Raw genomic sequence first — 25,752 nt, forward strand, 5'->3', positions numbered from 1 at the left:
ATTACAGACAAAAATCAAAGGAGATTTGGATTTGCAAATCCTCACCTGTCAGGTCCTGGTTTGCAATATGAAAACCAGTGCTGGCTCAGCTTTGGGTGAAACTGAGTATATAATCCTGGCTTTAGCTTTCTCACATTAACGAGTTAGCTGGTATCACCCAGAAGACGGCACTTCAAAGATGAGATGATGCTCCTGGCACCCATGTGGTGCTGTAGGCCTGTTTAGCCCGCCCTGCTGCTGGGAGGTCGCACTGTGACTTATCAAATTTTGCCCTTTGTTTAAGCCTTCTCTAGTGCCCAGCATATAGCTACAGGAGCCAGATAAGCAAAACTGCTGATGGTACATGACGTGGGTGAGGACGTGCCCAGATAACCTGCCACCAGGGAGGGTGGCAACTTACAGAGGTCAGCAGCTGCTGGCAGGGGACACTGCACCATCTTAAACCAGTACCATTTCTTGAGTAATAATTTATGGTCTGTCTGGCATAGATATGTTGGCAGAGATTTACACTATGCTTTGCCTTAATTGTCGGTAAAGCTGGCTAGCTTTTACCTACTGGTGGGTTCCTCCGTAAAGTGAATGCTCATAAATTTGAATAATCAAAACAAAGATCTTTCCAAAAGTTTGGTATACATCTCGGCCTGCTATGGAAAGAGGTTGCACTGCCCACTAAAATCTGAATCTGCATCTAGGGCTTCAGTTTGGCAACATTTCTAGTTTTGAAGACTGTCTCATGCAAGCTTCAAGTAAGAATAATTTCAGTCTGTTTAGTGGTCTATAAATCCAAGTGCCCCAAGTACAAATGAATCACTCTATTCTCTGCCCCAGGGGTTTGACTATTACAAACAATGACTGAAGTCATCAGCAAAAGACGAGGTCACAGGCTGAAAGAGGAAAATATGCTTTTTCATTTCTAGTATAAAAAAAATTGAATGCATTGTTTGAAAATGTCAGTGCATGAACTAGACTAAATGGAAGCAGACTAAGTTGGGCTCTGACATCTAATGCTTCCCCCTCCACTCCCATTTTGTTTAATTTGACAGCTACTTACCAAGATACACAAGCTCAAAAATTCAAAATAAGCTGCTAAGGAAGACTTTTACAACATTATCCACCCTTTTCCCTGGCACTGTGAAGGCTAAGGACTGAAGGTAGGGATGAGATGGGAGAGCCCGGGACTCCAACGTGAACATTGCCTCCGTCTGCTGCTGCAAACGAGGCACTTAAACCCTCTGCCAAGGCCTTCCTGTAGCAGCCATCTGCCCTGCAGTGGTGAGGTGCTGCCTAATGAACAATTACTGCTTGGGAAGCACTGCGAGATTCACAGAGCCAGCGCTGAGCACGGACAGGGTGAGTTGCCAAACAACGTAAGGATTCATCAAAGGTCGATGATCTCCAGAACGTGCTGAGGAAAAACTATTTACCATACACAGCCAAATCCTTGGTGATTCTCAGTCTCCGGCAACCACACAGGTTTTCAAGGTTGGTTAAGAGAAAACAGTTTAAATCTTATTTATTTATGTATTCATATAGATATATTTTAATGTTTTATATATATATGTAAAGACAATCAATCTAGTCAATGTAAACCACTTTAAAATACTTTACACATACCATCAAGTAAAAGCATGAGCGTGGCACGCACTGCAGAGCAGGAGTGACTTAAAGTAACTTAAAATAACAACAGCTTTTTCCCCTAGTTGGCAAATCAAATACGACCCTTGGATCCTAAATCCCCAAGGGATACAAAAAATGTCATCTTAGAGGTAAACATACTGTTTGCAAAAACTTTCTGTCATAATTCAAGACCAAAGGAGTTTTAAAAAAAAAAAATCTTCTGTTTAATATATGATGTCCCGATGCTACCTGCATTAAGTGCTTTTACTTTAGGCTTTATCCTATAAATAGGAAAATCCCAGCCTTACTTGTAAAGCTGCGACGGAAGATGTAGTGTTAGAGATCAGTCTGAACCAAATCTCAGATGAAACTTTGGTCCCAGTGAAGTGAATGTGTGTGTTTTCTCTGTGGCTTTAGCGGAGCCTGCCCTTCCAATGTCTTCCTCAACCCTAAGCCTTGAAACACGGGCAAGCTTCCTATCAGTGGCTTACAGGAATATTATTACCTCCTGTAAATCCAAAGTTATAAAAAGGAAGCCTAAATCAAACACGTTCCAGTCATAATGTTTCATCAGTAAAAACTGCCTCTAACATACTTTCAATTAATGACAATTCTCACTTCAGTGCCAAGAGTTTGAGCTTGTTCCCTGATGCACACTCTTTGTCATATACAGCTGTAAATGTGGGTGCCAAAGCAAAACCCAGATTTACAAAGTATGTTGGACTTCATCCGATATTCTCTGTCTCATGATGTAAAAAACCCAAACAAACAGAAGCCGGTAGTCTCAAATTAGGCTGTTTCACCCATATTTAGACACTGAGAAGTTTCCATTTGCCTCCTGTAGATGGAAGATCCTGCTGTCACATTCTTGTTGCTGAGATTTTGATATATGCTTTTAAAAAGTGTAAAGATCTGTTTCTCGTTTGTTACTACAATCATACAGTTGGGCTAAAATGACTGCTGCTCTGTCTGGGAATGGTAATTCTCAGCCTTAAATTCCTGAAAGAAAAAAAAATCAGATACAGAGCCATGACACTCACCTTTAAAGGGAGAGGAGAATGTTTTTCCATCCCTCTCCATTTTTTTTCCTTAATATTTAGGAATATTGGAAATCTTGCAGAGAGGAAGATAAAGGGAAGCTGAAGGGCATTTTTCCATGGGATAGAAATTCCAGGACTCAGTTAAAGTACCTGCAGGCACAATTACATACAAACATCCATCCTCTGTGTGTATGTAGGCAATTAGCATGTGTACTCCTGATACTGCTCTGCTTGCTAAAGCTAGCAGCAATCTTATACACAGACTGTTTCCCTGCCTAAAACTGTCAAAGGCAAAAATATTTTGCAGAAATTTCTGACCTTTGATGAGAATCTGTTTTGAAAGAGAAGAGAGAAAAAGAAATCTGCCTACCCTCTTAGAACACAGCACTTCAATTTCCCAGAAAGATGACTTTTTATTACAAAGTTTTCATTGCATATTATAACAAAATAGGTTTAATGTTATTTTAAAAAAAAAAACAACAAAAAAAACCCCAACCTGTAACAAACACATCTATCAACCTGTATTCTGAAATTTCCATTTCTGAGAAATGCTTTGGGTTTTGTTCTGTTCTGGAATGATCATGGGTTTTACATTTTGAAATTCCATCTCAAAATGAAAAATCTGGCTTTCCTCCCCCCCAGTAAAAACCCCTCTGTGTCTCTGGCTACTTTTCCTATGCTTTTAGGATCTAGATATGCAGTTTTAAAAGGTGCCTCAGCAGTTGAACTGTGTCTGAAGAATACAGCCACAATTTTGGGGGGCAACAAACTGTGTCAGCAGTAGAAAAGTTAGCCTTTGGGAACGCTAATCTTTGGGTTTACTAGGTAGATGAAAACATGAGCAAGAAAGTGTTTAGTTTGTCTCAAGCTTCTTCTATGTTCTGTGCTGAAAGGTTCTGAAAAGAAAAAAAAAAAAGGCCAAAATGTTCCCTTTTGGAGCTCCACTGAACCAACACCCTTTTATTAGGGGTGAATTTGGCCCATTCTCCCCAATTGCTGTAACTCTTAAACCTTAGTGCACATACTAAACCTTAGACTGATTTAGTATTTAAATGATATACAGTAACCATCCTGTTAAATGTAAATTAAATGCACACTTACTCTTTAAGACAATTTAAAGTGTCACCTTTATAGCTAAAAGACTGTGACATTTCATGAACTCACAGCCACATCTTCCCACTGATAATGCCAAGCTGAACTGACTGGGCTAAATTCAGCTGTGGGGTAACCAAATGCAACATTCCTGCTGTCAAAGGAGTTATACCCATTTACACCAAGCCTGATTTCAGGCTTTCATTATCTACACTTAAACCTAGCATAATTTATTTGAAAAAACGGCTGAGAATAGTAACATTTCAGCTGTTATTCACACTATAAGCACAATGTTCCCTAGTAACATACGTTGGCTTAGCTCCTTTGACTACAATGGAACTACCTTGATTTATGTTGGGTGAAGACGCAGCCCTAGCTGAAAAGCAGAGACAAAGAAACTTCACCTAAACTGAATTGTTCTTGGAGAACTAAGTGAAATCATAGAGACTAATGAAACAATTAATAGCAATTAATATGCTCCAATGTAAGCTAACATCACAAAGCACATGGCTTCCTCTCTGCCATAGCTTCCTTGCTCACAGGACCTCCTTAGAAGAATTAGCACTCTCCTTATGTTTTCCTCCAGTAATCCCTCCATTTCAAAATGGATGGCATATTTGGCCTTCTTAATTAGTACATAGAATTTATCTGAAATATTTTTTAGACGTCTTCTGTACTACCATTTAAAATTAGAAGTTAGCATGCATTATGAAGTTTTATTGCATTATTTCCCCTCACCTTAGACTCCCTAGACTGAGAAAAAAAGTGCTTTTCAATGTCAAGTGTTTTAAATAAAATGCATTCATTGTTGTCAACATGTAGAGCTGGTAAATTGACAAATTCGTCATCCCATTATAATCCCTGCACCTGTTCCAGTTTGCGGTCTGCGGTGTGTTTTAGCTCATGTATGGTGAGTGCATCTGCTTAACAAGGACAGTTAACTGGCAGAATTTGTTTATAAACCCAGTGAAGAGCTAAATGAGGTAAACTGCATTATCTTACACGTTAATTGTATTTCATTGCAGACAAACATTTATTAAAGATGCAGGCGGCACACCATACATTCTAATTGTGTTTGCATCCATTTCTGGTTTTACCCTGATTTCCGAAATTTCTTTCACCATCATATTTCAGGGCTTCAAGACGCAGCCTGAGATATCCCTAAAAGAGATCTTCATAGCAGTGTCCAATACGTGCACACATGCAGACACTCAAATCATTGGCAGAAGCAATTTATTAGAAGGATGCTGCCACGTTCTGTCTGGCAAATGTCCGTGAAGAGATGCAAATTTCTGGGAATCTGACCATTGCCTTGAAATGAAATTATGAAAGTCTTTGGGGTGCAGTTTCCTTGGTGGCGGGGACAGAGCTCCCCAAGGTCCCTGCCTCCCCAACTCATTCCCATCACCTTCCTCCCAGACTCCAACATCATGGCAGGAGCAGGAATCACACGATACCTGTCAAAGAAAGACCTGCGAGTCCCATCTCACGAACAAAATTTGGCACTCTGCTCCTGCCCGAAACCTATTTTCTCTCAAACTTGTTACGATTTGAGTAGGCAAGGTGGCACAGGGGCTCAGGAGTGGGGGAGCAGCATTGCTTGGCGATCTGGGAGCTGAGGCAGAGCTACCCACAGCACGCCCGAATCAGTGGAAAGGCTCGGTATGAACTGCATAAAACCCAGGCAACCTGAGGTCCAGTGATGAGCTAAGTCCAGATCCCTGATACCTTGTCCAGCTACATAGCCACAAGAACCTCCTCCTTCCCTTGCCCTCTCTCTCTGAAGGGTACGTTATTAACCGATCCTGAGCTCATTTGTATGGGAGAGGAAGGACGGCTGGTTCCTCAGCGTGGGAGAAATCCCTCCTCCCATCCCCTCCACTCCTCACTGCCTGAAACCTTCCTAGAGTCAAACTGACCTGTAGCTGAGGAAAGACTGGCTGGCCCAGCAGCAGGACCGAAATATTAACGGTCTGAAAACAACCGCTCCATTTGGAGGTTGTACAAGTAGAGTAGGATGGACTTGCTGCAGAGGAGCTATATGAAAACAAAGGGGCGGCAGGGGGTAGTTGTACTGTTCTGCAGATATAGAGTTGCTGCAAAAGTTGTTGCAAACATCATTCACTCATTTCCTACCACGTGCTGAGGTCTGTGGGTCTGAAAGTCAGACACAGAAAAAAGGTTTACATTTTAAACTAAGCAAATGTGATATGGAGATGTAAGAAACATGGACCTCCTGGTGCTACAGCTCTGGGACAGTTTCCTGGGGAGCCACCACACTGCCATTCCTGCCGGGAGGGTGCTGGAGCCCACCAGCATGCCCCGCATTCCTGGGTGCTGCCCCATTGTAAGGCAATTAAAAACCATGGCAATTTCAGAACTTGGGCGGGCCCCCCCACCCAGCACTGCTGGAGAAGATACATCTGGTCTTGGTTTGTTGACTTTCCTTGGGAATGCTTCAGAATTGAAAGGAGATGGGGAAATTTTTGAAAGATGGAGTTCACAGTGCTAGTTGGTGTGTTTTGTAGGCATGTAAACGTCTCTTTAGGCAGCAAAGCAGCCACTGTCTCCTTACTCAGGGTGCAGCCAGGACTCATCTGCTGGTGACCAAACAGCCAGATCATTTCTGAAGGTAAGGCCAAGTCCTGGCACTGGAGGTCAAGCGTAAGAATAAAGGTCAGACCTCTGCAAAAGTTTAAATATGGGTTTGAATTTACAGCTGGGCTAGGGAAATTAAAGAAAAACAACATTATTGGAGCAAGAAGGGTGCTAAGAATGACACAGAGATTCTGGCCAGACAGAGGGGGAATGAAAAATAAATCTGCCAGGCTGAGAAACTGCATAGCATGTGGCTCTCATCCACTTTGGTTTTTGCTTCATATGCAAAGAGGCTGCAGAATTAGATTCCCTAATCCAAATACTTTAGGACTGATTCTCTAATTTCCCTTGGAAATTCATTAGTTTTTTTTAAATGAGTGGTAATGCTGCTTGCATTTTTTGGTTATGGGAAGATTAAATGAAGGAAATCTTTGCCTAGAATAATCATCGTTACTTAACCTAAATTTATTCCATTCCTCTGAAACTTTGAAAAAGAGCAGCTCTTTGGTCCCTGAAGTTACACTGAAGTAAAACTCAACAGCTTGCAAAAATATTGCCATATGAGTAGAAAAATTCAGCACTGAAGAACTGATGTGGTGGAGGAATAAAAGGTTGTTTGTTAGCACTGGCTGGCACCGGGTTTTAAGCAATACCACAAGCCTGCCAACAAGAAGCTGATAACAAGACTTTCTGAATATCTTCCAAAGCTTCACAGAAATACTTGCTTGCTTAATATTTTACACTTAAGCTCTTAAAAGCTTACCAGAGAAAAGTGGCTTTAAATATGTGCAAGCACCCCACACACATATGTATTCATGCATAGCATGAGGAAAACTGACATTAAACACAAGAAAATATTTCTATTTAACATGTGCAGATTAAGCGTAAACAATAGGACAAATGTTTCTGTTTTGCACTCTAATTTCTCCCCTGTAGCACACAAACAGCTTAACACCTCCATTGGATTTAGGCTCCTGGTCACCCTACACTTATGCTGGTAGTTATTTCTCGGTGTCTTAAACCAAGGGAGAACTCAGAGCATGATGCCTGCTCTTTTCCTTCCTTTCCGTCCTTCCTTCCTTCCTGGTAGTACAGTTTTAATTCAGAGCTAAGAGAATTTTTGTTTCTAACTGTGTGTAAGGCTTCTGCAACTTGCCAGCATAAAATTTATGGCAAGCAACTCTCTACACAGTGCTCCTGATGCCTTTCAGTCTTGAACTATAACATCCCTTCTTGCTCTAGTCTGAGCTCTCCAGGGCAGGCAGTATGCCTCCCCCCCAAATTGTGTCTATGGAAATTAAAAGAAAATGTATGCAGATGGGACCAGAACAAGATCTATAGTCCTACAACATGAACTTGAATCTGGATCTCTGGAAGTAAAAAGCTACTGTGCTTGGCAATCCCCAAAATTGTATGATCATAGGCAAAATCTTACTTCTTAAAATGTTTTATCAAAATGTGGAGTGAAATCCTGGCCCTGTCATGTCAGTAATAAAGCTCCTATTGTTTCAATCAGCTGCTTTAGTCCATACAGGAATAGATCTACCTTTTCCCTGTATGGCATTTCCAGACTGCATACAGTTCAGTGCATGCACAGTAAATCTGATTCAGCGTGGCTGCCAGTTTGATAGCACTCCCAAATGTCTGGAAATCCCAGATAAACACAGGCAATTCTAAAAATCTGCCAAGACAAAATTTCTGGAAAGAAAAGGAGGAGATGCATGGAAAGCCCTGATGCATAATAATGTACCTTTATATAGCTTGACATAGTCTTACAGAAGGCAGAGAGCCTTCCACCTTGTACCTGCTTCTGATTTGTACACGATTTAAACAGCTTATACTTTTTTTAATTCATGGCAGAAATGTGATGTACTGCAAAATGTCTGTATATGCCCTGTCAAATAAACGAAACCCCCTGATTCCAGCCAGTCCTCAAGACCATGGAAGTATGGAGTGAAGCTGCACCAACCATGCCCAGTTTAAGGGACATGCCACCTTGTTGTTGTTCCCCAAAAGCAATGTAGTAAGAGGCATTACAGGGATCCAAAGCCCAGAAAAGAACAGGTAAAGGAAGGAGCTGCACAGAGAATAGCTTCTATTGAGACCCAGAGCACAGTGGCATGGGGTTGCTCTACTGCTGCTGGTTCAGTCAGCTGTTTCAGCTGTAGCACAGGCTGTCCCAGAAGAACAGATGAAGCTCCTCTTCCTTTCTACTAAAGGGAATAACCTTGAAATGATGAGGATTTTTCACTGCTCAAGGAACAGTTTCAAGTGATAGTGCTCGTGGGAGTGAAAAACAGAAGAATATGGGTTTGTTTGAGGCAGTGATGCCATATCAGACTGCTGAAAGCAGGGAGAGCTGTTTCTTGAAGGCACCCAAATTAATTTTTTCCTCCCCTTGCAAGGCCAGTCCTGCCAGCTGCTCAGCTCTGTGACTGGAGCCATCAAACTACCTGAGCTCAGTCAAACAACTCGCGAGTTTGAAGTGGCTCAGGGCAGAGAACCCAGCACCTCTGAGAGCTGAGCTGTAGGAGAGAAATTTTTTCTGTGAACTATGTGCAGAAGCACTAGTGGAAATGCTAAATGCATTTAGATGTCTGAATTTCTTGGTCAGTGAAAGCTGCTGCTCTGGAAGTGAGGCGAGAAATGTTAATGTGCCTGTTCTAGAGCTGTTCCCCAATCATGTTCAGAGACAGGCATAAAAACATTTTGAAAGAAGCAGTTGGAGTATTGCAACGTCTTCGGGCTGATAAAGGTGCTGGAGAAGCAAAGATTTCCCACATACCCTCTGCAGAAATAAGTGAGGAAGGAATTTTATGGGAGAAAGGGAAGGCTGGACCCAAGCACATCGATGTCCTTCAAAATCACTGTTCAAACTGGGAGTCATTGCTGGGCCAGGAGCAGTGTCTGGGTGCTGCCACTCTTCAAGCCCGAGCAGGGTTTTGGCTCTGGCAGTCAGCACTGGCTCCGAGGTCTGCGGCGGAGAGAGCAAATCCCACACGTGCACTCCCCGAATCCTGGGTCTGATTTCCACCTCTCTCGGGGACTCGTAGGCAGCACAGTCACAAAACTCCTCTGGAAAGAGAAGGGAGAAAGGGACTGTAAGCAGAAGGAACAGATGAAGTTTGCTTTCTACATCTGTTTTTTATTGAGAGAGCTATTACTGTGAGTAAAGTCAGCTGAGACATCCCAAGTCATTGCAGCTTGAATATTTAAGCCAGGCTATAAATATCTGATTTTTTTTTTTTTTAACAGTGATTATTGTTTATGCTTTCGTCCTATTTATTCCCCTTTGATTTAGTAGCATGGGGAGGTTTGTATCACTTTAGCATGTCAATTGGAAGCAGCCATCAACCACGTTACAGATAACCTTTCGTGGATTACACGGTTTGGGATTGTGCTGTCTGTCTCCCCTCTGTGTTGTAACCCCAGGTGGCTCAGAAGTACTTCAGGTCAAACTTATTATATACTATTCACTATCCCAATAAACAAGTAGCGTGTTGTCACATTTGGAGTGCTGCGTATTTTTCTAGTAATTACTCCTTATTATATATTTACTATTCAGAAAATGCAGGTGTGGGCTGTTGAACTGGGGCCAATGAGAATTCGCCGAACTGGCAGCAATTCCTCGGTGAGTCATGTTTCACTGTCTGTTGGTTTTATAACTGTTTTCACTACTAATTTAGCTCTGCGATGCAGTATGCAATTAGTTCTATTATGGAAGCAGCTGTATTCATTTTTACAATGGCACTTTCCCCTTTGGCTTGTACCAGAGCCTGTTGTGGTTCTGCTGATTTGATGACTGAAGTTGTAAAGTGGTATCTGGATGAGCCACAGTGAGCCATGAGCCTCATACAAATATGATTCTTGCTTATACACCACTGCCCTAATGCTATTTCTTACAGCCCAATTAGAAATGCGGTCACATAGAAAAGCTGTTTCTTGCTACAGTAAGTAGTATTGTCATGCAGCGATTTGTTGCCACGCTGGTATCACCTCTGGAGTCTTGCAGCTTATTATAAATAACATTTGGTAGCCAGAACGTGGGGGAAAAAAAAAAAAAAAAAAAAAAAAAGCTTCTGCTTGGAAATAAGATTCTGCTTGGAAATTAGCTTTTCCAGGGTTCAAAAATTAGTTTCCAAGCTGTAGACCCTGGATGGTGTCCCTGGGAATGAAGAAGGGCCACTTGGGGATGGTGGCCAGGTGTGGACCCAGGAGGTTTCTGCGAGCCCATGAAGACCCAATCATGGTAGCAACAGACTGTGTTTTCACAGGCTTGCCGAAACCTCCTGGGGTCCGTACCCATCCCTAAAAAAACCCTTATGCCACTGGCATGCTTCCTCCCTATACCCAGTGCTTGGATAGCAAGCATGAACAGCCTCTCTCCAAAATTACACAAGAAAACAGCCGAGAAGTAAATACAAATATCAATTACGCTAATTAGCTGCCTTTACTGTCAACAAGGATGTTACAGAAATCAAATACATGTTTAATGTGTATTAGAGCTACTCTGTTAAAAAGAGTGGGGTCTTGAAAAATCACTGAGAACATTCACTACATTTTTTCTGCTGTGTTATTACCCGTTTTCACACCCATACATATGTTCTGGTTTTGTTGCGTGTCATACAAAATGGTAATCTGGTGGTGAAAAAATGAGAAATCATGACATTTCACATGTGTTTTCAGTAAAACAACAATTTTCTTCCTAAAGGGCCCCAGTTTTCTTCCTCAGAAATAGGGCTATTTACAATGAAAACGTTCCTGTTGTGGTGGAATAATGACATGAAGAAAGGCACCAGGCTGAATGTTGCAAAGCAAAGTTAAAACGCCTGCATTTCCAGTGCTTTGAGTGCCAGGTGAGGTGAATTGCAGCCTCTGAAACACCACCCAGCTAACTCGTGCGCGCCAGTGGCAGAGCTGGTCCCAGCAGAGCCCTTTCGCTCCTGGGATTGTTTCTGACCACTGTTGCCTACAGTTATCATTCTGGTCAGACTATTACAGTCGAAACTATTTTCCAGGAACTTTTTGCTATGAGAAACAAAGAAACTCTCTGCCCTGCAGAGAATACCCATTTGGGAGAGCTGGACTGATGGAGAGTTGGTAGTTTGCCCAGAGCTTATCATTTTCTATCCAGAGGCTGGCTTTATGCTAGAGTAAACAGCTGGAGTTACGCACCATATTTCATCGCAAGCATGTAAAACAATAATGAACTTTATGGTTCTATAAAGATTTGCAAAATTATTCCCAGGTCTAAGGTTTAATTGTTTAATGTCACCAAATGACTTTGCAATAACCGAGCACTGTGGAGTGGCAGAAGTTAATCACTCGACTGAAGTGAATTAAGATTTCTAAAGCTACATTTATCACTGTAATTTCAGGCTAATTTCATTTTCCATTCATAAAATATGATTTCAGTTTCTGTATCTCTGTGAGCTGTGGAGAAGGAACGTGCCTGTTTTATAAAACATGTTTTTGTCAAGCAATGTCAAAGGTGATGTACATACTGATAACAGGAAAATGCTAAGCTTATCTTGGCGCTGCATTGCACATGCCTCCGCACTCGAGTCCACGTGCTCTTTGAGACCTCTCTCTATTTTAAAACTCAGTGAGCCAAATCTGCAGCATTTGCTTTGCCTTATCTGTTCTTCCTAGCCTCCCATCAGGAAGTGAACACACCAGCAGCCTTGCTTGAAACAAGCATTAGCCAGGATAGAGTTGCTTAAAGCCAAGCCTGTTAGCCAAAAGGCCCATTTCCAAGGGCTACTTAACTCCCAAAATAAGTGAAGGATGCCTCAGTGCCTCCCTGCTTGACTTTTTGCTTCAGGTATGAGGAACAGGATCCAGCTGGTTTAATTTGAGCCATCTGGAAGTAACCAGAAGTCACGTATAGTTGAAGTTGTCTAAGCAACGGCAATACTCAGTGGAAAGAAATGGGTGTCTGTCTGGGGTGTTTTATCTCATTTATCTCCACTGGCTATAGCGGGAGCCCAGAAAGGTATTAACCAAGACACCTATCCCTGGCAGGCTGAGGTTAAACCCATGAACCTCCCCTTTCCTTCTCAGCTTGGACCCCTTGGCACTCCGCTCCTGCTCAAGACAGAATTCAGTTTCCGCTCCACCTAAGTCCCGTGAGGGCCTAATTCAGCTGATGCTCTCAGCGACTGGCCACAACACACTCGTGGGACAAGCCCCATGCCAAGGGCCCTCCCGAGGAGGCAGGGCTGGCTCTCCATCCCATTCAGAGATACCATGGGCTCAACAGTTGTTCATCAAGTGAGGGAGCCCAGCTGGGGCCTGATCTGTCTGAAGGACTCAAGGAGTGTCTCCCTGAGCCCAGGGTGAAGCTGGTGGCTGGAGGAGAGGGTGGCGGGAGCACCTGCATCTCTCCCAAATACGCCTCGAGGCCACCATCAATATAGCCTGGCTGCTGGGTGGCCATTGGGAGGCAGTGCCTGGGCAGCTCCCAACTTGTTTCAGTGCTTCACAGTAAAGCGTCACTGGGAAATACGGATAATCCATCTCTCACCTTCCTAATTACAAACTGTGGGAACTACAATGGAGCCCAGCTTACCGTGTTCAGAGACTCAGAGGGGCACCTCAGCTGTTGCCCCAAGGACTCTCTCTGCAGAGTTTCCCCACTGTCCTGAGTCAGGCAATTAGTCCTGGAGAGGGACAGGGTGTCACATACAGCCTTCTCCCGAGCGGTCTCTCGCCTGCCTACAAGCTCCCAACTCATTGGGCTGGATGTCCAGATCACCGCTGGGAGATACCCCACTGTCTTTGTGCCAAGGATGCTCATGGTGGAGGCAAAAGGGGCTGGTATGCAGGAGCCGAGAACCTCCTCATCCAACATACAGAGGATTAAATCCTCTGACGGATCTCTCCTATGCGTCCTTACAACTTTGAAAATTGTGGCTTTTGACATTTTTTTCTTCAAATGAATGCATTAAGAATTTCTGCAGGAAAGAACTGCACCACTCGCACTCCAGTTCAAATCCTGGACCAAAATCTGCAAAGCACTGAGCCCTCCTCACCTTTTAAAGTGGCTGGGCACTCAGTATCTCGACTGTTTTTCTTCTAGTGGCATCAATGGACAAAGAAAGAGACAAAGCTGACTGTGAAGGCCAACATCTCTGTAAAGTTTCTCAAACACAAAAAAGGTCACCTAAAACGTATCCAAATCAAAGTCGCTTTTCTTTAATTATTATTATTTTTTATTTTTACTCAAAGTAGCTTTTTTGTTTTGTTTTATTTTTATTTTTTACTGAAATAAGGACATCACCCACCACCAATTTCCTTCTCTCCCCCTTGTGTAATCCCCTTTACTGTGAGTGTAATCCCCTTTACTGTGAAGGAGGTAAAAGGTACTTCTTACTGGTTTTCATTAGTCATGAATATGAGTGTGGTTAGCCATATTATGGTATGTATATAGACAACAGTTTGCACTCCCCCTCTACGCGGAGCGTGTACTCAGATGGTGTACACACATGTAACATACTGTCCTGGCCCCAAATTGCTTCCAGGTTAGGTTGTTGCTTCAAGCCCCTTTCCCCTGCTTTTTCTCCCTCGCATTTTATTGGCCTGGTAGAAATTAACCACAAATCCAGCCTGGTTTTAGTGTCTTTTGCACTCGTTTGTTCCAATTTTTGTACCCCCTGAACTCTTCCTCTCACACACATACAATTTATTCCCACACATGGCAGGCATGCTTGCTCATGAATTATTTATACAGCTTTGGTAACTTCTACTTTTCAAATAATGAGAGAAGAAAATGTTTCCAGTGTAGGAGTCATAATAAGGCAGAAATCCAGGTAGGCTGGTGGGCAAGAAGGTGGTAAAATGCCGCACGTTAAAAATAATGCATTGCTTTTGAATGGCTGAGGAAACATCACAAGGGCCTTTCAAAGCAATCATCTACCCTCAGAAATACTGCTGAGTGGCTAAAATTAGAAGCTGATATCCAGCAATGACTAAAGAGGCTTTCATTTCCTTACTTTTTCCCCAAGGTTGGGTGGGATAAACTCATCCATTGTCTAATACACCAACAGCAGCATTGCCACCTACTTGCATGGAGGGACAAGCTATCCCGTCCTCTTGCAAGTCAAAATGACACAGCTTTGCTGAGAAGAACAAAATTAATAACATATACTAGGGGAAAACACACTATTGGACATAGTTTCTGTGGTGCTTTGATCTTTTATTACACTGAGAAATAGAGGTAGGCTCTGCTTTCACTTCCTAAACACAGCCAAGCACGCAAAGCAGGGAATGCAATACCTAATAAAGATGCCTCATTTAGACAGAAACTTGGTAAGAGTTTGAAACAATAATTCAATTTCATATGTGTTTTGAAAAAAAGAAAGACACTGATGGTAACACTGAGGATGAAAAGATATGCTAGCCCGGGGAAGGAGCGAAGAATTAAATGAAATAATGACTGGTTTTACATAGACTTCAGCCCAAGTTTGGATAGGAAGGGTCAAAAGCAAAACCGCATGGAGGCATTTTAACGTTAGCAGCTTGGAGCGCAGGGAGCCAGCAACTGCATCTGCCACGCGGTAACACGCTGTGGCTTTGAGCAGGGCGATGTGCCTGCGCGTTATTGCCCTGCCGCGGAGGCAGCCGGCTACCACTGCCGGCACGTCGGGACCGAGCTGAGGGGTCCTGTGACGGATGCCTCCTGTCACTGGGTCTGCGAGGGTTGGCGATATAGGTATTGATGTACGTTCTGGTGGGTTGTCGTAGCAACTAGGAAATAGGCAGATGGAAATCAACGGCACCCACCCGCCTCCACGGGGGCTGCGGGAGACGGTGCCTGGAGGGGTGGCAGGGGAAGCAGGGCACAAGGTCTGGCAGGCAAGGACTGGAAGGTGACCCCACCTCTGGAGGCCTGCGTGTCCTCTGTGTGTGAACAGCTCTGAATCCCGCTGCTCACAGTCGATTGGTAAATGCGATGATTGCATCAAAATAAATAATTGTTCTAAAAGTATAATCCAATGGGGATTTGCAATCACTATGCTTTATTCTCTAGGCTACACAAAAAAACTTCCATTAAAAATGAAGATTCCTCATTGAAGATTTTACTTTTTCCCTTTGAATGCTTTGACGTTTTCTTTTTGCTGTTCTGCAGCAGAGTTACTTGAGACTTAGTCTGGTATCCCAACAAAGTCGGTGAGAACTACCGAGCTCATTTTTTCCTGGAGCCAACTGACTTAACACTCTGCTGCATTTCCCAGTCAGGTCTTACTGCCCAAAGACTGCTAGTTTTTTAAGTGGTCCATATTGATTTGACACACAGCCTGTCCCAACCTGCTCCTTTCTCTTTGCAGGTTTTCCAGAATCCAATACTATGATGAACAGCTTTCTGTGCTGATTAAAAAAAGCGTATTTTTCCATGGAAAGCAGTCCCTCCCATATTTTAAGATCCCTCTGCCAAAAAATGCCATCCAAGTATCTTATCATCATGTTTATTCCTATTGTTGATTTTGGAAACTGTTGGATCCTTCAGCTTAAGTTCTGCACCCTCAAAGAAATCACCTAGAGGCAGAAAAGTGTCAGCTCAAATAGTTTAAGCCTGGAAAATGATGAGAGTGAAAATAGCCCTATAATGGTTGAGGAACCCATTGGTTTACCAGCTGCCCATCCAAACTAGACCTTCCACTCATCTAAGGTAAAAATTGACAAGAATTCGGAAAAGAAATATTTTGTGCTGCTGAAGCGAATAAAGAGACTGGAGACCTAACTCTAAAGAAAGGGGAAGTCAGGTTTAGAGGATTACAGGAGAAGGAAATTGGTGCTGGAACAAACCCTTCAGTCAGGGAGTTGCATCAGTTTTGAGGTGTTCAAAACAAGGCTAATACAAAAGGTGAGTATAACCATTCCTTACTGGGGTTTGGACTAGATGACCTGAAAGGTCTTTGCCAAAGCCATTATCAATGGTATTGTGATACCTTTATAAGGCAGCTTTTGTACTCCAGTAACTCAGAAATGGATGTTCTTTTTAGAATGACATTTCACAGCCTGCAAATCCTAAAATGGACTAATGGCTTTGACTTTTTGGGGTAGAAAGATTGGTCTGAAAAGTGAAGGGCTAGCTTGTGCTTGAAACTTTTGAACCTTTATTTGTTGGGTGAGAAATCACTCACACACTTCCCCTCATCAATAATGATGGTTCAGAAGATGTCATTAAAGTCGAGAAGGTCAACAATTTGTGAACCATGATTTAAGTAAATGGGCTTTGAGAGAAAGCCTTTGAGCCAGCCCACGCCATGGCAGGCTGACATTAGGCAGGCAGATACATTTCTTTGGAGAGTCTAGGGATACCGAGATCTTCTCTCACAGATTCGAACTTAGAGATACATCTTTTTATGGATTACAGTATTTCTGTGTGCATTTTTTAATGGAGGCAAAGATACACAGATACAATTTGATGGCTTGAAAGGGGATGCTTCTCTCTGCACAGAAGAGGACGAAAAGGAATCAGGGATGGTGAAAGTGAATGTGATTGTAACTTCTTATGCTGCTTCTATCTCTAGTGCTACAGGGGGTGATTTTGGCTTTGGCTGCATTTAAGATCAGCCTCAGGGCTGCTCTAATATACACCACTTGAGATGGCTCCTGAGTCTTTTTTACTCAGCAATTCCCAGGGCACTTCCTCAGCAACTCTTGAGAACTTCACAGGAAACAGAGAATTGCTTAGTGTCTCAACCATCATCAGGTTGATGATATTTTTCTCCCACCCTTACAGGCCATCAAATAAAGACAAGTTTGTAATGCTACCAGTTTGCATAAGGGTTGTAAAAAAATAAGAAACATTAAAAGAACAAGCAGGTGTGGGTCTAGTGAGGGAGCTCAAAGGCTGGTTAGCTCCATGCTCCTCTAGCACTGCATGGTGCAGCGTGCACGTACCACTTCAGCAGAAGCTAAACAGAGCCCCATCCAGCTCATGGTGGCATCTGGCCCAGAACAAATAGCAGCTGTACAAAATTTGTGTGTATTTTTTGTACAGTTGCTTTGACCTGAATATTTGTCTCAGAGAATTTCAGACAGAATCAAAAACTGTTTTTGCTGTCAAGGTAGGCATACCGCATGTAGCTGTGTACCTAATCCTGCATTCCTCCTGCATTCCAGGCACCCACAAAGTCAATGAGAATTTGAGATGCAGAGTGAGTACAGGGCCAGGCACATCATTTAAATATTTTAAGGAATGTTCTTGGATTTTTACAGTTGATGTCATGTTTTCTAGCCCATCAATATGGATTAACAATGGTCCAGAGCAGCAGGAACTCATTTCCTATTCATATATGCTAATTGCAGGGTGCTGGGTAGCAGGGATTTCTTCCTAAACTTAAAGTTTTTTTGTTTTTTTTTTTTTCAGCAAATGGAAAATAGAAAGAATGTGGCTATGAAATATAGAAGTGAAGAGGATTTAACACAAACACTGAAATATTCAGTACTTCTAAATATGTACTCCATACTTAAACGAAGAAAGACCTGCAATTCCTTCTTATACATTTCACACAGATGAAATCCATCCTTCCTTAATCTGAACCCCAGATGACTTTGAGGTAAGTCTGTGTGTTGGGTTGATCCTGGCTGGACGCCAGGTGCCGACCAAAGCCACTCTATCACTCCTCTCCTCAGCTGGACACGGGAGAGAAAATATAACAAAAGGCTCATGGGTCAAGATAAGGACAAGGAGAGATCACTCACCAATTAGCATCATGGGCAAAATGGACTTGACTTGGGGAAATTAGTTTAATTTATTACCAATCAAATCAGAGTAGGATAATGAGAAGTAAATCCAAATCTTAAAAGCACCTTCCCTCCACCCCTCCCTTCTTTCTGGGCTCAGCTTCACTCCCGAATTCTCTACCAACCCCCCCAGCGGCACAGGGGGATGGGGATGGGGTTTATGGTCATTTCATCACACGTTATTTTCTGCCACTTCATCCTCCTCAGGGGGAGGACTCCTCACACTCTTCCCCTGCTCCAGCATGGGGTCCCTCCCACGGGAGACAGTCCTCCACAAACTTCTCCAACGTGGGTCCTTCCCACGGGCTGCAGGGGAATCTCTGCTCTGGCACCTGGAGCATCTCCTCCCCCTCCTTCTTTGCTGACCTGGGTGTCTGCAGGGTTGTTTCTCTCACATGTTCTCACTCCCTTCTCTGGCTGCAGTTTCTGTGCCTGCCACAACTTTTTCCCCCTTAAATCTGTTATCCCAGAGGTGCTACCACCGTTGCTGTTGGGCTCAGCCTTGGCCACCAGCGGGTTCATCTTGGAGCCAGCTGGCATTGGCTCTGTCAGACACAGGGGAAGCTTCCAGCAGCTTCTCACTGAAGCCACCCCTGTAGCCTCCCTGCTACCAAAACCTTGCCATGCAAACCCAATACAGTCTGTTAATCCTATAATTTATTTTTTGTTATTGTTTCAATATGTTATTCCATTGTTTTAAATCTCTGCGGAGGTAATTCATTAATAGTTTCCTAGTTACACATCACCACGGTATCTGGCATCTTAGGATAATTCATGAAGTAGTATATAAAACACTTGCTGTATGACACAGAAGTATATAAAGAGTGTGTCTTGCCTTGGTAATACCAATTCTAGATTTAATGTTTTATATTAAAACACATTTATTTTGCAGAAGACCTGGTCAAAAGGTGTCCTGTCTTTGCAGTGAAAGATGATAAAGCATGAGATGCTGGTCCTTTATTTCTGCCAGTCTTGGCTTGCTTCTCGTGTGCTAGGCAAGGTTGATTTCTACTGGCTATGGTGCAAATTTTTTTGCTGATATTGTCTGTTGCTGAGAAAATAGGTGGGAGAGGAGCTGTTTCTGTTAGCATAGGCCTTCAGCAATGATGTTTTAAAAGGTTTGAAAAAAGGGTGGTAAAACACTGGAACCAGCTTCCTATAGAGGTGGTTGATGCCCCAAGTCTGTCAGTGTTTAACAGGCATTTGGACAATGCCCTTAATAACATGCTTTAACTTTTAGTCCTCCCTGAAGTGGTCAGGTAGTCGGACTAGATGATCATTGTAGGTCCCTTCCAACTGAAATGGTCTATTCTATTCTATTCTGTTCTGTTCTATTCTATGTTTTATAATGCCTTTTTATTTCCTAGTTTATATATCTCCATTCAACCCATCTGCAGACTTAACAACTGGAACTCCAGAGTTCTGCGGACAGATCAGCGTATAACTATGGAATTTACATTTTCAGATAATGCACACAATAAACCTGTTTTTCCTCTCCTAGTTACCAATGCCAGCTTGGAACATCTGTCATCATTTAATAGGTCATCACATCATCATATGGATATAGAATCTGTTTTTCACAAGCTCTTTGATTAGATTACTGGTATTAGATTATGGGGGGCTTTGCTGATGCTAAAAGCCTATTTACTTATAATTATGAAAATAGTGCCAGCTACTCTCTCCACTCTTTCTCTGCACACTCTGAATTCGGGACACATTCTAGTTGTCAGTTGTTTCATATGACGTCTATGACCTTGGTGTCATTCACAGAAGACACTGGAAATTTGGCAGTGGCTATGGCCTGTGTGCATCCCATATGTGAAATAGAGCTTATGGGGAGGGCAAGTGCGTTCAGCTTCAAAATTCTCAATATATTTAGTGCCAGGCAGGGGCCTTTGTTTTGAAAACCTGGTGAGACCAGAGGGTCTGGGAAGAAACCTAGCCTCCTGCTTCCCCATAGCTCCGGCACGCTGCGGCTTACCGGAGCAGTGGCTGGGACACCCCGGCCCCTCTGCCACATCCTGCTCCCACACTGGAGCTGTCGGGGGCAGCAAGATGGGCATTGACCAGGCTCCTTCTGCACACTTGGGAAATCTGCCACGCTGGAAAAATCCCCAGCAGGAGACTGCCATGTATATTCTGCTTGTGCGGTGTACAATGTGATATTGGCACAGGAATCAAAGCAGGGTAGGTCTGTCACAATACATGATTTTTAAACTAGAGGAATTAAGGGACAAACACCTTTTTAATATACATTTTGGCTTATATATGGAGACAAAGAGAAGGGGAGAAGACAGTGTTTAAAAAGAAGGAAATGTGTTCATCTCCTGCATAAGAAACATGTCTTAGTATAGCAACATGGAGAACAATATTACTTTTGTGCTCTGCTAAATAGTCAGAACAACAATTGCAAGCACAATTGGACTTTGAAGCACAAATGAGATAAGAACGCCAAATCTACCACAGCAGCTCAATAGCACCAGTGCCTGGTAATGGCTGTCTCCGTCTGTTTGCGAATGAGCGTTTGCCTCTCTCTATATGGATGTACAGCATTTATATCTAATCCTGTCAATTTGTACTGCAGATACTGCATTTCCCTAGATTTAAAGTAACTTCCCTTATAACTTCTGAGAGATTATTAGGTGTGATTTTCAAAACCCATCAAACTCTTATAGTAAAACTCCTTTTGACTTGACTGAGAGCAATACTAGATGGGGATCAGGCACATCTGAAAATCATAACCAGAAATAACAGCACCTTTTTGAAGATGCAACGTATATTTTTTATTGACATAATAGTGCTTCTTATTCTAAGTTCTTCACAAACAGTTGGTAGATAAGTTTCATATCATGCCTAAGATGTACGTATTTAGCACATTCAAGCTGCAAAACGGTAATCCAGAGAAAACCAAATGTGTTTTTCCGTCTCCAACTCCTTGTTTTCCTTTGCCTTTACTCCACCTGATCATCTCCAGTCTTATGTCCAATGACCACTCCTGCATCAAATATTTGTAGCCTCCTCTCCCTCCTTAGCAATCATTTAACTTGTTTTGATACCACCAGACTCATCTGCTGAAAGCCTTGTCCACAGCCCTGTTTTCCTCTGGTTCTCCATCTTCTCAGTCACTGTTGCTCTTTCAGGGTTTCATTCAGACCATGCAGCTCTTTCCCTTCCCCACAGCAGAGTCTGCAGTCCTCCTTCAGGATCCAAATGGAAATATTGCTCTCATTCTCCAGATCCATTTCAATGAATCCAGTGCTCTCTAAAAACAGCATTGTTAAATGTTTGTGTATCTATCTGGAGTGTAAATTCTCCAACTTAAAATTAGCAAAAGCCCACACGAATTTTTGGGAAAAGGGTATGAATTGCATTGCTTATTTCAGTTGCAAACATTTCAAACCAAAACATTGATATACAAAATATTATCATCATTTTGGTGGCATTGCATTCAAAGGCACTTAAATCTTTCTGGAAGTCTGGGAGACTCAGAGACATATGTCTTTTCCATTTCTTGCCCAGATTCCTCTGAGTGTTTTATATTTTGGGGGAAATAAAAGACATTCCCAGGTCTATTAAAAGAATATTTTGGCAGAGGATTTTTTCCATTTTTCCCATGGAATTTTGAAGCTGGGGGCAGGCTAAGATTATATTTGAGATTTAGTCAGTCTTTAGCAACTAAAAAGTTATCAACTGCACGCAGACATTCCTTGTGGTGGATCCTACAGGTTTACCTGGTATCACTCTTTGGGTTGAGAGGTTCCTCTGGAGCCAACCCTGAGAAATCCTGTTCTCCTCCATTTAGGGGACAGAGTCCTTTCTATCACTTGTGGCAGGAGGACAGTGTTGCTCTGCTTCTGGCACACTATAGATTTTTGTAAATGTTAGTGAAAGGTTTGTGTTTCTTCTGCATGGGCTTGAAGGTTGTACCCTTCGGCCCTACTGAAAAGCATGGCCTTGCAAGAGACCTGTTCTGCTTCTATGCTTTCTGGAGGGAAACCTTCTTCTGCTGCTATTTCTTATGAATCCAAAGGCTTCGAGGGTATTTCCTAGGAGGAGATATCCAGAGACTGAAAGTTAAATACGGTACAGCCATATCCTCATCTTCTCTGACATTCTTTGCATCATTTAAAGCCAGTGGCTGCAAACCATATTAACAATTACTGAAGAATGTTTGGGATGGACTGGGATGAGTCCCCACTGTTGTCTCTGGAAGAGGTTTTTTACTGAGTCTTCACAGAGTTGGTGGATATGTCACACATTATTGAACAGTGCACCTTCCCCTAATGCCGGCAACGAGTCCCCACTCCCTGTTTTGGGCTGGCCCAGGTTCTAGGGGTGTGGGGCACTGGTAGGACAACTTCCCCCTCCCCAGACAAGGGTGAGTAAGACTTATCAGGTACCACAGTCTGACATGCACCTCTGTTGCGTTTCTGAGGGTCGCTGCTGGCTCCCCCTGCCTATGCCACTTATTCTCGTCTCATGGCACTGGACTTTTCACATTGCGGCCACTGCCAGCGACCAGCCCAGCCCAGGAGGTGCCACAGCAGCACCAGGCTGCGCTCTGCAGGCCAGCACAAGGGAGATGCAAATCAGTGCCCCAGATAAAGCCCAATGCTCAGGAACCATGCCCTGAGCAGTTTGTAACAAAGCGGGTCTGGCTACTCCTCTACCCCTGAAGGGCCAGATGCAGGAATCCGTTCCCATTCCTCTGCTGTCAGTGCCTGTCTCTTACAATGTTTTCATCACTTTGTAGTTCAGTTCCCTCCGCCAGCATTTGTTGTACCATCAGCTACTTCTCCTTACGATTCAATTTAGACCAATGAAATGCCCATGAATGAAGTGGCTCATCCTCCCTTCTCAGGTGACACCTTCAACCCATGGTGGGGGCAATGGACATGACATGTCCCTCTGAGGCTGCTCGTGGCAGTGGGAAGGGCAGGTAGGCTATCTACCTCTAGTTCTCCTTGGGAGGTTCAGTCTGCAGAAAGTGTTCTTTCTGGAAGTCTGAATCTGTCAAATAAGGAATTGGTGATGACCTTCAGTTTCTGAAAGATCCTCAGGCACCTTTTATTCCTTGGAAACAACCGCTCCACCCACCCATTTAAGAAAAAATTAGAAATTATTTTTGGAGACAGAGATGCTTGCTCAACTCTTCCTTCTGTTAAAGAAAGAGTTATGAATACCCTAGAAAGATCGTAGCACCGGGAGAAGCTTGCTGCTTCTGCTGTGTTAAGCTTTCATTTATTTATCTAACAACAAAATCCCTAAAGAATTTCAGCAGAAATAGCTTTTCTTATAAAAATGTCCCATTTTCCCAAAAGGACATTTACATCCACAGGCCAGTCAGCCAGTCCTGAATACAATTTTAGCAAATTGTTACACTTAACTTACCTCTGTTTTTAGACACAAATCCTTTGCTGACCTCAGTGGGGTTCTATATGAAGGAAAGGACCCATCCGTGGGAGACCAGTTGTAAGAAAAGAGTCCTAAAGTGAAAATACCGCACCTGCCATCTGAGTATAGAGTTGAATCGTTGGTAAAGTTTTCAAAGCAGGTCTTACAGAACATCAGGACTAGATTTTCAGCTAATGGTTCTCCATCTCCAACGTCAGCTGGAATTGCTTGTTCTTGAGACTTCTGGAAAGTAGGGCTTTCTATCATACATTTAAGAATTGTTTCCTGGGGAAGCTGCATGTTTTCTATAAAATGGAAAAAACTCTAAAGCAATTTCTATTTTACTTCAATATCTGTCAAAAAAAGCTGTGTTAAGTTTTTCTTCTCCAAATAACCAAGTTAAGGTTTGCAGCCAAAGTTTAGCATCTTAAGTTTAATGTAGTCAAAGTGTACGAGAAAACCTGCACATAATTTAGTAGTCTAATAATGCACTTATTTAAAAAGGAAGAGCAGGTTTAATTGAGCATACAACCACGTCAATTTGTCACTCCTGGAGCAGGTAGTGTCTGCAGAGTGGGGTTGATAAATGTTGCTGTAGCTGTCGGAATAAATCCTGAATTTTCAGGGGAAAGGGACCAATCCAGTGTTTTTCTGACACCTAAAGATCCAATAGATAATGGAGGACATTTGGGATGTGCAGTGGATTCAAGGCTAGAGAGGGGTGTGGGGGGAAATAGTAAAGCTTTACCCCTTTGATTTCTTGATACTGGAAGTTACCAGATTATTAGAACATAGGGAAGAGAAAGGAGACCATCCTGACTCAGTATTTCAGCTTTGGCCCGGATGGTGCAATTGGCTTTCTGTAGGTTGACACCTGGTGGGGTCATGGTTAACCTAAAGGCAATAGTTTCCACAGGGCTGCAGCAATCAGACCAAGCAAGACTGGCTGCAAAAATCAGAGCCTCAGTTGTTAAAAACTACGGATCAGGAACATTCATCAGACAAAGCACAACTTTGGGGTGAAGAAAGAGAAGGTACTGGATTTGGTGATGATACAGCTGAATACCTAAACCAGTGTAATATACTTGTCAAAGTAATTGCAGTTGTTTGTCTGATGATCCTATTAAGTGTTACAATTTCTTTTTCTCTTTTTTTTTTTGTTTTAGGTAATTTTGGAGTGTGCTTTTTAAGCAGTTATATATGAATTATAAAGGAAATAGGTAAGAGAAATTATAATCTAAATACCACTTTGAACTGGCTTTTTAGGCTGTAAGCAGCTATGATAGCCTTACACCTTCCTCCCACCTGTTTATAAACACCAGGGGTTCATACTGTTAACTGCACAAGGAAGAGATGTACATGTTCTCAAGAAAACAACATGCATTTCTCAGAAAACCGTGTAATAGAGACTGGTGTCCATAGCACAATAGCTGTTGGGTCTATAAAACCTGAGGGCCCGTGGTCTACCTGTAGTGAAAGACTAGCTAGACAAAATCAGCAGAGGAAAGGGGCATGAAGAGTCTCGGAGAGGTGGAGTGGTTTTCTAAGGTTGTTCAGTATAAGTCAGTAGCAGAACTGGAAAGGGAACAGAGTATTTTGACAGTAGTACCTCATCTAGCAGGCTGCTGCTCTCCATGTCTGCTTCCTTGCTGACATATTTCTAGCGTGCTAGGTAACACGCTAGAGAACATGGTATCCTGATGCCAGCCAAAAAAACAAGTTTTGTCCAGGAGATGCCCTATTCTCCAGCTCCGTGGCAGCAGCATGGTCTCACCAGACACCCCAGCCCTGAGCTCCAGCATCCCTAGGGACAGCAGCAGCCTTGCGGATGGTGGGTGTCGAGGCAGTTCCACAGACCTGCCCCTGCTCCCTGCCTCCAGGAGGGCTGGAGCTGTGCTTCGGCTGGTGCAAAGGGCCCCACCGGGAGCAGGAGCTCAGGCTGCACCCTGCAGGGTCCTCCTCAAGAGAGCTGGGAAGGAGCATCCTTCTGCTGCCATGAAGACCCAAGGCGCTTGGGGTCTGGCAATGCTTTACGCCCAGAAGGATGTGACGTTAATACCAGCAAATCATTAAGACATTCGTGTGTCAGATGGAATACTTGAGTGGTAGATCGCAAATACACAGGATGTTGCACATCCTCAGCAAAAATCACTTAACTTGAAAATCCCATGTAGACTGGGCTTTTTTGGTTTCTATTAAGGCATTTGCATATTTTTAAATACAATCACAAAATAGCACACTAGTAGTTTTACTGTCA

The sequence above is a fragment of the Buteo buteo genome, chromosome 2, assembly GCF_964188355.1.
Source record: "Buteo buteo chromosome 2, bButBut1.hap1.1, whole genome shotgun sequence".
Classification (NCBI taxonomy): domain Eukaryota; kingdom Metazoa; phylum Chordata; class Aves; order Accipitriformes; family Accipitridae; genus Buteo; species Buteo buteo.